This window comes from Zingiber officinale, chromosome 11B (assembly GCF_018446385.1).
Source record: "Zingiber officinale cultivar Zhangliang chromosome 11B, Zo_v1.1, whole genome shotgun sequence".
In the NCBI taxonomy this organism is placed as follows: domain Eukaryota; kingdom Viridiplantae; phylum Streptophyta; class Magnoliopsida; order Zingiberales; family Zingiberaceae; genus Zingiber; species Zingiber officinale.
Genome location: NC_056007.1, coordinates 46878195 through 46890972, shown reverse-complemented (window position 1 = coordinate 46890972; position 12778 = coordinate 46878195). Strand labels below are relative to the sequence as shown.

Genomic DNA, 12778 nt, shown 5'->3' with positions numbered 1-12778 from the left:
GGTTTTCTTTGGGCTCCAAGAACTTGGACTTAATTCTTGGGACATAAAGGGCCATTTACAATAGAACTGGGCTGGGATATAAAAGTAAATATAAATCTTACTTATCCTTAATATACAAACAAAGTAGTAACTCAGTCCAAGCATGGATCCCCAAGTCCAAATTGATCAATCAAGTTGGACTTGGTCAATATTGGGTCCCGAAGGATCAAATACACTACCTCGATAGAACATATCGAGGCCATGATCCAGGGGAAGCAAAAAGAAAAACGATATTAAAAATTTAAATTAAAAAAAAAATCCAAAATTAACCTATAAACTCAAAATTCGAAGTTAAATAATAAATTCAAAAATTCAAAATTCAAAGTTAAATAATAAATTCAAAAATTCAAAATTCAAAATTAAATAATAAATTAAGAAATTCAAAATTACATAATAAATTCAAAATTTGAAATTAAATAATTAATTCAAAAATTAAATTCAAAATTCGAAATTAAATTCAGAAATTCAAAATATCAAAATTAAATAATTAAAATGCAAATTAAATTAAATCAAATTAAAATCAAGTTAAATTCGAATTTAATTAAATCAAATTAAAATCCAAAGGAAGGCTCCAGATTATCTGGCACCTCCGAACTTAATCCACCCGATAAGGGTAACCAAGAGCAGACTACCCGGTAGGGTAATTAAGGTTAGATAAAATGGGCTAGGTTTAACTTGTCCCACGGTACTGGTGAAGTTTTTGGATGATAGTACGTTAGGGAAGCTTGGGCATCGCATGTCTAGGAAGATATGGCTTCGACCTGGTGCATTTGGCCAAGTGGAACTGACCGAAGCTACCCTTAAATGGATCCTAACTAGTTAGACCAAGGTTTAGTATTAAGCTCAATGGGTAGGACTATTTGGAAAACCTCAAAGGCATGGTTACTTTAATGAGTTCCTTGTGACTCACCATAGCTCAGAAGTTTATCCAAAGAATGCTTACTTGTTAAACCCAAAGCTAAACCTGAATCTAACACAAAGTTAAACCAACTCCTTAAACTGAACCTCAATTCATCTCACAACAATTATAGGATAACCTGATCGAAAATTTAGATCGGGTGAGATGACTAAGTACTTTAAACTCAATTTCAAAATTATTTTAAACTCAATTTCAAAATTATTTTAAACTCAACTTCAAAATTATTTTAAAACTCAATTTCAAAATTATTTTAAACTCAATTTCAAAATTATTTTAAAACTCATCTTTCAAAAATCTTTTAAATTATTAATTAAACTTTAAAACACTTTTCAAAACAATTACAACAATATGACTAATTATTGTTAACTTAGCCTGGGTAAGATAAAATTCTAAGGAGTCTACTTCAGTCAAACTATCTTTTTATCCATTAACAAGAAACTAATTCATTCACTTTATGTGTAGGAGTTGGATCAATGGATGTTGGATAGTGGATGTTCCAGACATATGACTGGAGATAGATTGAAGTTTTCAAAGCTCAAACTAAAAAATTTAGGATCAGTTGCATTCGGCAACAATGGTCAACTTAAGGTAATCGGAAGAGGTAATATCGAACTCAGCTCCGATTTTATTATTAGAAAAGTTTTGTTAGTTGAAAATTTCAATTTCAACTTACTAAGTATAAGCCAATTGTGTGATAGCGGATACTTAGTCACTTTTGACAAAGCTAGGTGTTTAGTCAAAAATATTGAAAATCCTGAAATCACACTTAAGGGACTTAGGAAAAACAATATGTACTCAATTAATCTACCCACATCCTCAATAAAGTGTTTTATAACACAGGAAGAGGAAACTGACTTGTGGCAAAGAAGACTGGGTCACACTCACACTAGACTCATTTCAAAAATGAGTCATAATGGTCTAGTTAGAGGTTTGCCCAAACTAAAATTCATTGAAAACTCAATCTGTAATGCTTGTCAACAAGGAAAATAAACTAAGTCAACACACAAATCAACAAATCTAGAAAGAACCAACTCGTTACTTGAGCTCCTTCACCTTGACCTATTTGATTCACATGGAGCCAAGTCACTAAGCAAGAACCAGTATTGCTTAGTAATAATTGATGACTACTCTAGGTTTACATGGGTAAGATTCCTAAAAACTAAAGATGAAACCTATGAAATATTTAGTAATTTTTGCAAATTAATAGAAAATGAAAAAGATACTAAAATTAAAAGAATAAGAAGTGATCACGGGGGAGAATTTGAAAATCATAGATTTACTCAATTTTGTAAAATAAATGGATACCTACATAAATTTTCATGTCCTAGAACCCCTCAGCAAAATGGTCTAGTGGAACGTAAAAATAGAACACTACAAGAAGCCGCTAGAACTATGTTAAATGAATATAATTTAAATCACCAATTTTGGGCTGAAGCAATAAATACTGCAAATCATATTCAAAACAGAATTTTAATCAACAAATTTCATAAGAAAACCCCTTATGAACTATATTATCATAAAATTCCTAACTTAAATTATTTAAAAATATTTGGGTGTAAAGTTCACATTTTAAACACTAAAGATTATTTAGGAAAATTCACACCCAAATCTAACCCAGGAATATTTTTAGGATACTCCTCAAATAGTAGAGCCTATAGAGTCTACAATCAAAACACCCTAAAAGTTGAAGAAACAACTAATATAATATTTGATGAAGAAAATAATTTACCAAATATAAATGAGAATGTTGATCCAAGAAATATAGAAGATGATGAAATTCAACCAAATCTTAATAAACCAGAGGAACCAGCCCCTGACCCAATTATAAGACCAACTAAGGCCAGTACTTCTCATCCACCTGACCAAATTTTGGGTGATCCAAACCTGGGAGTCAGAACTAGATCTTCCTATAGAATCCATAGTCAGATTGCCCTAATTTCTAAAATTGAACCTAAAACAATAGAAGAAGCACTACCTGACCCGGACTGGATCATTGCTATGCAGGAGGAATTAGCCCAATTTGAGAGAAACCAAGTCTGGGACCTTGTACCTAAACCCATAGATAAATCAATAATAGACACCAAATGGGTTTTTAGAAATAAGTTGGATGATCAGGGTGTTATCATAAGAAACAAAGCCAGACTAGTAGCCAAAGGGTTTAGTCAAGTTGAAGGATTAGACTATGATGAAACCTATGCACCGGTAGCTAGACTCGAATCCATTCGAATGCTATTAGCTTATGCAGCAAATAAAGGGTTTAAATTATACCAAATGGATGTTAAGTCAGCCTTTTTAAATGGTTTCATCAAAGAAGAGGTCTATGTAAGCCAACTCCCAGGATTTGAAGACTTAAACAATCCTAATCATGTATTTAAGTTAAAAAAAGGCCTTGTATGGACTTAAACAAGCCCCTAGGACATGGTATGAACGGTTATCTAATCACTTAATATCGAAAGGCTTCAACCAAGGTCAAATAGATCCAACTCTATTTGTAAAAACTGTAGAAAAAGACATCTTCATAGCCCAAATCTATGTTGATGATATAATTTTTGGATCCACTAACTCTAAATTTCTAAAAGAATTTGTTAGATTAATGGAAAATGAATTTGAAATGAGTATGGTTGGTGAACTTAATTTTTTCTTAGGCTTACAAATAAAACAAACTAAAGATGGAATTTACATTTATCAAACTAAATATGCTAAGGAATTAATTAAAAAATTCTGCATGGAAAATTCAAAAATAATAAATACTCCAATGGCAACCAACATCAACATTGACTCTGACCCAGTAGGAAAACCAGTAGACCCAAAATATTATAGAAGTATACTGTACCTAACTGCAAGCCGACCTGATATATTGTTTGCTGTAGGTATGTGCGCAAGATACCAATCCTGTGCAAAAGAGTCACACTTAACCTATGTTAAAAGAATACTTAGGTACATTAAAGGTACTCTAAATATAGGACTCTGGTACCCTAGAACTTGCACCCTTGACCTTCTTGGCTATTCTGACTCAGATTACGCTGGATGCAAGTTAGATAGAAAAAGCACAAGTGCCAGTTGTCAATTTCTAGGGCAATGTCTTGTAAGTTGGTCAAGTATAAAGTAACATTGTGTTGCTTTATCTACCACTGAAGCTGAATATATAGCCTTAGGTGAATGTGCATCTCAATTGCTATGGATGATGCACACTCTTAAAGACTATCAACTAGAATATAATAAAACAAAATTTTCAATTGATAATATAAGTTCAATAAATCTAACAAAAAACCCAATTCATCACTCTAAGGGATCATGTAGCTAAGGGTGATATTATACTCAACTATGTTGAGTCAAAATCAAACCTAGCTGACATTTTCACAAAACCCTTACCTGAACTTGAGTTCAGGTCACTTAGAAGACAAATAGGTATGTGTTGGGTAGAATAGATACTATAACTTTATATTCTTACTTATTTTTTTATAACTTCTAGGCAAAACTGATTTTCCAAAATCCCCACTTTGCTAGACTTTCGAAAGTTGGATTTAGTCTAGGATTTCACCCTAGAAATCATGTTCCCCCAGGACTCAGCCAGAGCATCTCCCAAACACCTAGGTTTACCTTGATTGTGTTTGTAAAAAAAAATAGAACGGTGTGAGATGCATAGGGTACAGCCTGGACTCAAGAATGCTTATTTCTGTGCATCAATATAAGTCTGGGCGTTAAATACATGATTAACAGTAATCAAATCAAGTCTTCCAGCCTTAGTACAATCTAACTGGAGCAATTGACTTGACTTGACTAACCAAGTGAACACTGTTGCCCTCTAGGCAATCAGCAAGTAGCTAAACGGTTAGACAATTGGTGAAGGAAATAATAAGTTTTAGCATGTCTGTACTTAAGGGATCTGATACCTGATCAAAACAAATCTTTACTCATGCTGGGACTGTAGGGCTCTGATACCTTACTAAAACAAAATGACATTCTATCAACAAGAAAGGTTATCACTTCTTCTTTGCCTTAAGAATTTTGAAACACATGTCAAAGCAGTCCTTTCAAAACCTTTCTCCAAATTTTCTAGTATCCTCTATTCTGAATTGTTTTCTTAAATAGTTATTTAAGCTGAAACCTCTTCGAAAATTCGTCAAGTTTTTTGAAAATTATTTAAAGCTTTGAAAAAAAAAATTTCCTTTGGAAATTTTCTTTAAAAACCTGAATATTTTCTTTTAAGAAATTTTTTTTGAAAATTCTGCTTGAAAATCTTTAAAGCTGAAAATTTTGTTTGAAAATTTCTGAAGTTGAAAATCTTGTTAACAAATTTTTGAAGTTGAATATTTTTGTTAGAAAATTTCTGAAGTTAAAATTTTTTTTTGCTTAAAATTTCTGAAGTTGAAAACTTTGTTAAATTTCTGAAGTTGAAAACTTTGTTAAATTTCTGAGGTTGAAAATTTTGAAAAATATTGCTATATTACCTCGCTCCTTGCCTAAGTTAAAATGTTTTATGCTAAAATTCTGTCTTGAAAAATTAGGTTTTTCAAAACTAGCTCATTTTTTATATATGGCAAAGGGGGAGAGTAGAGAAATTCAAAGAAAAATTCCAAGAAAGAAATAAAATAGAAATTCAAAGAAAATATTTTAAAGGGAGCCTATATTAAGGGGGAGCTATGTTTATGCTTATTTTTTATATCACGCTTCTTGTGCTTATATATAACTGCATAATTTTTACTTAACATTAAATTTCGGTTGCCATTATCAAAAAGGGGGAGATTGTTGGTGCAGAAGTATCCGACGATCGAACCTTAGTTTTGATAATGGCAAAGGATTCAAAGTTAAGTTAGTGTGTGATCTAACATGTTTGAATGAGTATTTCAGGAAAGTCCTAGCTGTGGTTAGGCAGGTGGAAAACCCTAGGGGGTGGTAACCTTAGGTCATAGGGGGTGGTAACCCTACGCGGAAAGTCTTGGCAGGTCGATGGCTTCAGGCAAAAATCCTAGGGGGTGGTAACCCTAGGTGGAAAGTCCTGGTGTCGCGAACCAGGTGAAAGACTGGACTAGCCGGGAAGCGGATGTCCAGCAGGAAGTCCGGAAGCGTCGAGTGCTAAGCAAAAGTCCAGTCAACCTGGAGGATCGACTGACAACAGGTAAATCTCCTGAGTGGAGTAGGTGAGGACGCGTTCCCCGTAGAGGGAACAGTAGGCGTCGGGTCGACCTAGGATTTCCGGTTGTAAATCCGAAGTCAGACTCGGACAGTCCGAAGACTGTAAATTCTTATTTACAATGTTTTATCTTATTCTAACACTGTCTTGCAGGGGATTTTGCTCTGACTAACCTTTGTTTGCAGGTGAGGAACCTGCTGGAAAAAGGCTGTCCGGGCGCCCGCGATGAATCCAGGCGATGGGACCAAACTTTATCCCTGCCGCGACTTCGCCACGTGGAGCATCCTGGTTGGTTGGCCACGTCACACTCCAGGCGCCCGGAAGCGATCCAGGTGCCCGGAACTTCATATAAAAGAAGGGTCGAGGTGCAGCTTCAGATAACAATCTTCTAAGCAATCTCTCTGCGACAAGCTGCTAACGACTCGATCCAGAAAGTGCTGCAACGACACCCCGACAACCCGGAGCTTCATATTTAGTTTTTGTTGTCGGTATAATCTGTTTACTACTTTGAATTGTAATTAGTCTGTAATATTTTTATCGTGCTTATAGTTGTTGCCCACGGAAAGCGATCAAAAATCGCGGGCCTTCGAGTAGGAGTCGCCTTAGGCTCCGAACGAAGTAAATTAATCTCCTTGTCTCTCTGTGTTTGTTATTTCTTCATTCCGCTGCGCTTTTACTCATTTGTTTTACGAATCGAAAGAAATAGCCACGAATGCTATTCACCCCCCCCTCTAGCGTGGTCTCGATCCAACAGTTATCCCAAGTGTTCTACTTGTGGGAAATTCCACCCAGGAGTTTGTCATAAGGGCACGCGAGGATGCTTCGAATGTGGCCAGGAAGGGCATATGGCTAAGCAATGCTCGAACCAGACCAGTATTTCCCTACCGCAGTCAATTCAGTATGGAGACAAGCTAACACAGTTACACCAGATGCAGGCTGCGTTAGATGGTCCCCATATTAGCCAGGGCAGACTAGAAGCCCCCTTACCCACGACGAACGCGAGGATCTACTCACTCACCAGAGAGGACATAGTGAATGCCTCGACAGTTGTTACAGGTTAGATCAGTATTTTATAGCAAAGTGCAACTGTCTTATTCGATACTGGGGCAACCCATTCTTATATATCCAGGACATTCGCCAAAAAGTTAGCAATATCTCCAGAGGTACTCAGTGGTGAGTTTCTGACGACCCTACCTTCAGGAGAAATCTAGGCATCCACACACTAGCACCGAGCAGTGCCAGTCATTATAGCAAACAGAGAGCTTTTTGGTGATCTGAAAGTGTTAGATATGGCTGATTACGATATCATCTTGGGAATGAACTTTCTGATTAAGTATGGTGCCTCCATAAAGTACCGTAAACAGAGAGTTGTATTCCAACCCGAAGCAGGAGTGCAGTTTGGGTACATCGGAGAACCAAAGAGAAAGGCCAAGAAGTGTCTCTCAGCTCTGAAAGCACAGAAACTACTGGATTCAGGATGTACAGGATTCTTAGCACATGTAGTCAGTACCAGTCAGAACAAGAACCAAAAGCTAGAAGAGGTCCGAGTTGTACGTGACTACCCAACAGTCTTTCCTGAGGAGTTACCGGGCCTAGCACCAGACAGAGAGATTGAATTTAAGATAGAACTCATCCCCGATACAAATCCTATCTCCAAAGCACCCTACCGCATAGCTCCAGCAGAACTGAAGGAACTTCAGGAGCAACTACAGGAGCTGCTTGACAAGAGTTTCGTAAGCTCTACTCACTCACCATGGGGAGCTCCTGTATTGTTCGTGAAGAAGAAGGACGGGAGCATGTGCCTGTGTATAGACTACCGGGCACTAAATCAAGTCACGATTAAGAACAGGTATCCTCTTCCCAGGATAGATGACCTGTTTGACCAGTTAAAGGGAGCAGCAGTGTTCTCTAAAATAGACCTCAGATCGGGATATCACCAGGTGAAAGTTAAAGAAGGTGACATACCCAAGATAACTTTCAGGACCAGATACGGACATTATGAGTTCGTAGTCATGCCCTTTCATGGACAAATACTCCAGCTACTTTCATGGACCTCATTAACAGAGACAAAATAGTTCTAGGTTCAGATAACCTAGTCAGAACAAGACAAAATAGTTAGATTAAAAATCAATATTTTACTTTATCAGTGGCACTGTACTGGACTTCAGTTGTCCTTGGGGTTGGACTTCCATAGTCGTCCCTAGGTTTAGATAACCTAGTAACCCTACTAGATTCAGGACTTGCTACCTCGGGCCTAGTTAGGGATGCGCGCACAGAAAGTACAGTTGCCGGGCCCATCAATAGCATGATTAGTATTTTTATCTATTTATGGAAAATAGTTTTCAACTTCACAAACCAGATATGTGAATACAGCTTAGTTCTAGTTTAGTTTTCTTAATGTTATAACAGATAGCATATCTTATGTATCAATTTAGTTAGGTTGTTGATACAAATATTAGTTTTACTTTGTTCAGTATTTGTTAGCATGACTTAATTGTCTATATGCCATGTTTTAGCACTTACAGCATGATCATCAGCATGTACTTCAAATAGCATCTTTTGAAAGCATGATTTCATCGAATGCATGTTTTTGTGAGGTAGATGGTTTCTTACTAAGCCCCCAAGCTTATAGTTTCATTTTCCTTATACTGCAGATAAAGGTAAAGGGAAGATGGATTAGCGGAGGCTGGATGGCAATGCGATAAAGATGTGTGTGAGAAGGAATTTGGAATAAAGACCTTGGAGACCAGCAAGCTAAAGGATTAGAACTCCTTATGGTTTATTTTCTGCACTTTTAGGATGTTAATTATCATGAATTATGAACGTATGCACCATATCATGCTTAGACAACTAGTTGTCTTGATGTTAGTTAAATAACTAGGAATGATGGAAGGAATGACATGTCTAGTAAGTTAGTAATGCTTTTAAGTTGATACAATTGTGTTGTATGTGGATTGTGGTGAAATGTAGCAGAAATCACAGAAATCAGAGCTCCAATCGATCAACTGATCAATTGGAGGGTCCCCAATCGATCAACCGATCGATTGGGAAGTGATCTGTCGCGAATAGTAAGCTGTGGAATCGATCAGCTGATCGATCAGCCATGGATCGATCAGCCGGTTGATCAGGAATTTAATTCCCACGAACAGAGAGCCTCTGAATCGAGTACCGGATCGATTGGCCAGGCTGGATCGATCAGCCGATCGATCCAGAATTGACCCCGTGCACAGTAGCACGTTGAATCGATCAGTGGATCGATAAGACAACTCCAATCGATCAGCTGATCGATTGGAATGTCTGATTTCAGCTAGAAGTATCTAATTTTAGCTTTTTGATCAAATAGAAAGTTAAGTTCCCTTCCTTAGCATATGTACAACCGTAGAAGTGTATTCTGAGTATATTTTCCAGATTTTATAGTAAGAAGCAGCGAGTTTTAATTATTTCAGTTTTTCCGCACCTTGATACTTAATGATGCCCCAAGAATAGTTTGACATAATGTAACCTCCGGCCTTACAGCCTAGCCAGTAGAAGGCGGGTCGTTATATAAGCAAAAACCGATATCTTTGAGTATTTTACACCAGTTTTTCCTAAAACCGGTGTCTATAAGCGCAGATTTTCGCTCATTGACATCGGTTTTTTAAGCCAATGTCTATGAGCGCCTTTTTTTTGTTAATAGACACCGATTTTAACAACGGTTTTTAAAACCTGGTGTCTATGATAAAATAAAATAATTTAATTTTCCTACCACTACTTAGCTGAAATTTGCAACACTTCACTCTCCTCTCCAAACTTAAACCTATATCGCGTCGTGCACTGTATATCGTCGCGACACCACCACCACTTTCCTTCTCGTCGCAGGCCGTCCAACCATCTCTCTCAGCTTCATCTCCCTCTTTCCCTTCTTAGATCGACGTCTCTTCCTCTCCCGATCAGGATTCACTCACGACGCATCTCCTCCACCTCCTCCCTTTGGGTAAGAAGAAGAACCCTTCTTCGCATTTCGAGAAAGGAGAGGTGACGAGTTAGTCTTGTGTTCTAGGGTTTTAGAATAGTAGTGATGGAGGGAGGCAAGATGAAGATGACTAGGGGGAGGCACTCAGAAGAAGAACATGGATTCCCTAGGGAACCCACCACCTACCTTGATTCTAACAGAACAATATTCATCTCGGAATTCCAGAAGCCAAAGCAAAGGGTTGTCTTTATCTTTTTGTTCTTTTAACTGCTGCTTCCTTTTGCTACGGTAAGTCTCTCCTCCATGGAGAAGTGTACGTCAAGATGACCAAGGACAGGGGCATATGCCAATTTTTCTTCTATTTATATATTTTTGTTATTGTTTTTGTAATAGTTTAGTGCATTTCCCTATTTGGGTTAGCCTTGGATTTGGTCCGAAGATCACCTAGAAAAGGAAGAACGCAAGGCACAATTTGTGCACTTTATTCTCTCGCTCGCTTGTTCACTCGCAAATGGATGCATTCTTTACTGCGTTGTGAGATGGGTTGAAGGTTTACAACTTGAAGACGAGAGAGTGTCGTCCCACATATATGTTGCGGCTGTTGCTGTTGCCTTCTCTTCCGCTCATATTCTACTTCTACTGCTATTTTGGCCCTTTAGCCTGCATTGTTCCATCGCCTTCCTCGTCGGATTTTGAGCTTATTTAACTTGGCTTTGGATCGAACTCCGATTCTGGATTGCTTTGCTTCAGGCTCACAGTTTTAGATCCCAAACCTTGTGAAGAAGGGTCAAAAGTTCCCTTTATTTCCCTTCTGATTTGAGTAGTTGGCTGTGTTAATAATGTAGTACGTTCAAAAGATCATAGCACAGCTCCTTGTTCTAAGCTTATGCATAGCTTTGTCCTCTTTCTCCTTACAAGTTACTGTTGGTGCAGTGAGCACCAGATGATCGAACCTGAGTTTTGATTATGGCAAAGGGCTCAAAGTTAAGTGGTGGTGTTATCTAACAAAGTTCATGGAGCTTGCAGGAAAGTCCTAAGTGATACTTAGGCAAAAGTCCTAGCTGCGGTTAGGCAGGTGAAAACCCTAGGGGGTGGTAACCCTAGGTATAGGGGGTGGTAACCCTATGCGGAAAGTCTTGGCAGGTCGATGGCTTCAGGCAAAAGTCCTAGGGGGTGGTAACCCTAGGTGAAAAGTCCTGGTGTCGCGAACCAGGTGAAAGACTGGACTAGCCGGGAAGCGGATGTCCAGCAGAAAGTCCGGAAGCGTCGAGTGCTGAGCAAAAGTCCAGTCGATCGTACTGGCAACAGGTAATCTCTCCTGAGGGGAGTAGGTAAGGACGCGTTCCCCGTAGAGGGAACAGTAGGCGTCGGGTCGACCTAGGGTTTCCGGTTGGAAACCCGAAGTCAGACTCGGACAGTCCGTTGACTGTCAAACTTCATATTTATCATATTTCTATTATGTTTTATCTGCTAACTTTGTGCTGCAGGGTATATTTGGGATTAATATATCTTGCAGGGACCAAAGTGCAAAGATTAACCTCGGATGAACAGTACCGAGGCGCCTCCATGGAGCTTGGAGGCGCCTCGGGTGCAAAACTTGAAGTTTGCTGCGAAGTGGAGCTGGAGGCGCCTTCATAGGTATTGAAGGCGCCTTGGAGCCTTGATGAAGGCGCCTTCAGGTTGGGATAAGCAAACAGTCAACGGAGGTTATCACAGCGCAGGAACAGGGATAAGTTTTGGGGTTCAAGGCGCCTTGACTGGCACTGGAGGCGCCTTGAACGTCCAATAAAAGGACATCTCGACCAGCAGCTTGAAACATCTTCTTCCAAGTGAACTGTTTGCTACAAGCTGCCTACGAGACGATCCCGAAGTGCTGCAACAACACCTCGACACCCCGGAGCTTCAGATTTAGCCTTTTGGTGTCGGTATAATCTTTTACTGCTTTGAATTGTAATTAGTTTGTAATAGTTTTTGCGAGCTTATAGTTGTTGCCCACGGAAAGCGATCAAGGATCGCGGGCCTTCGAGTAGGAGTCGATCAAGGCTCCGAACGAAGTAAATTCTCCTGTCTTTGTGTGCTTGTTTTCTTTATTCCGCTGCGTTTTAACTGTTACGATTCCGATAATCGTTGAAAATAGCCACGAGCGCTATTCCCCCCCCCTCTAGCGCGTCTCGATCCAACAGTTACTAGTACTTCTCCCTCTTTCGCCCTGTGCCTTTTCGGCAGCAGAGACAGTGGAAGGTTTTTTTTTCTGGGGGGTTTGTTTCCTTATTTTGCTTCCACAAGATTCAGATTGCTGTAGATCCTTGGGGAAGTATTTGGCGAGCTAACTCACCATAGCTGTATGAAGGAGTGCTGCAACGATGAGAGATTATGATTCAAAGAAAAGCAAGGTATGATTTCTCTCCTAGAGTTCTGCTTTCTTCATCTTTAAGGTGGCTGATTTGGGCATGTTTTCTTTCCTCACTTTCTTGGGAGCAGCTGTCATGGTCTAAGGCCTTCATCAAAAAATGGTTCAGCATGAAAATCAAAGGTCAGGAGAGCCATGTCGACGAGATTGATAGCAAAGGTATGCCTGGTTTATTCTTCTTGTTCAATTCCAGAAACCCTAGTCGACGAGAATAAAGTGCACTTGTTTGCCTGCTTTTCTCCCTAGTCGTCTTCATCTTGTCGACAAGATGATTTATTTATCTGTTTGTTGGAGAAAATGATACAACAGATAGAGGTCTCTCAT

At 38.8% G+C, this 12778-nt stretch overlaps 1 long non-coding RNA gene across 1 annotated transcript; it reads left to right on the top strand.

The window, feature by feature from the left end:
• The first annotated feature begins 12337 nt into the window (after nt 1-12337).
• LOC122034223 lies at nt 12338-12566 on the top strand. The gene is made up of 2 exons (XR_006126650.1): nt 12338-12437; nt 12526-12566. It is a non-coding gene; the product is annotated as an uncharacterized LOC122034223 (long non-coding RNA).
• The last annotated feature ends 212 nt before the right edge of the window (nt 12567-12778 follow it).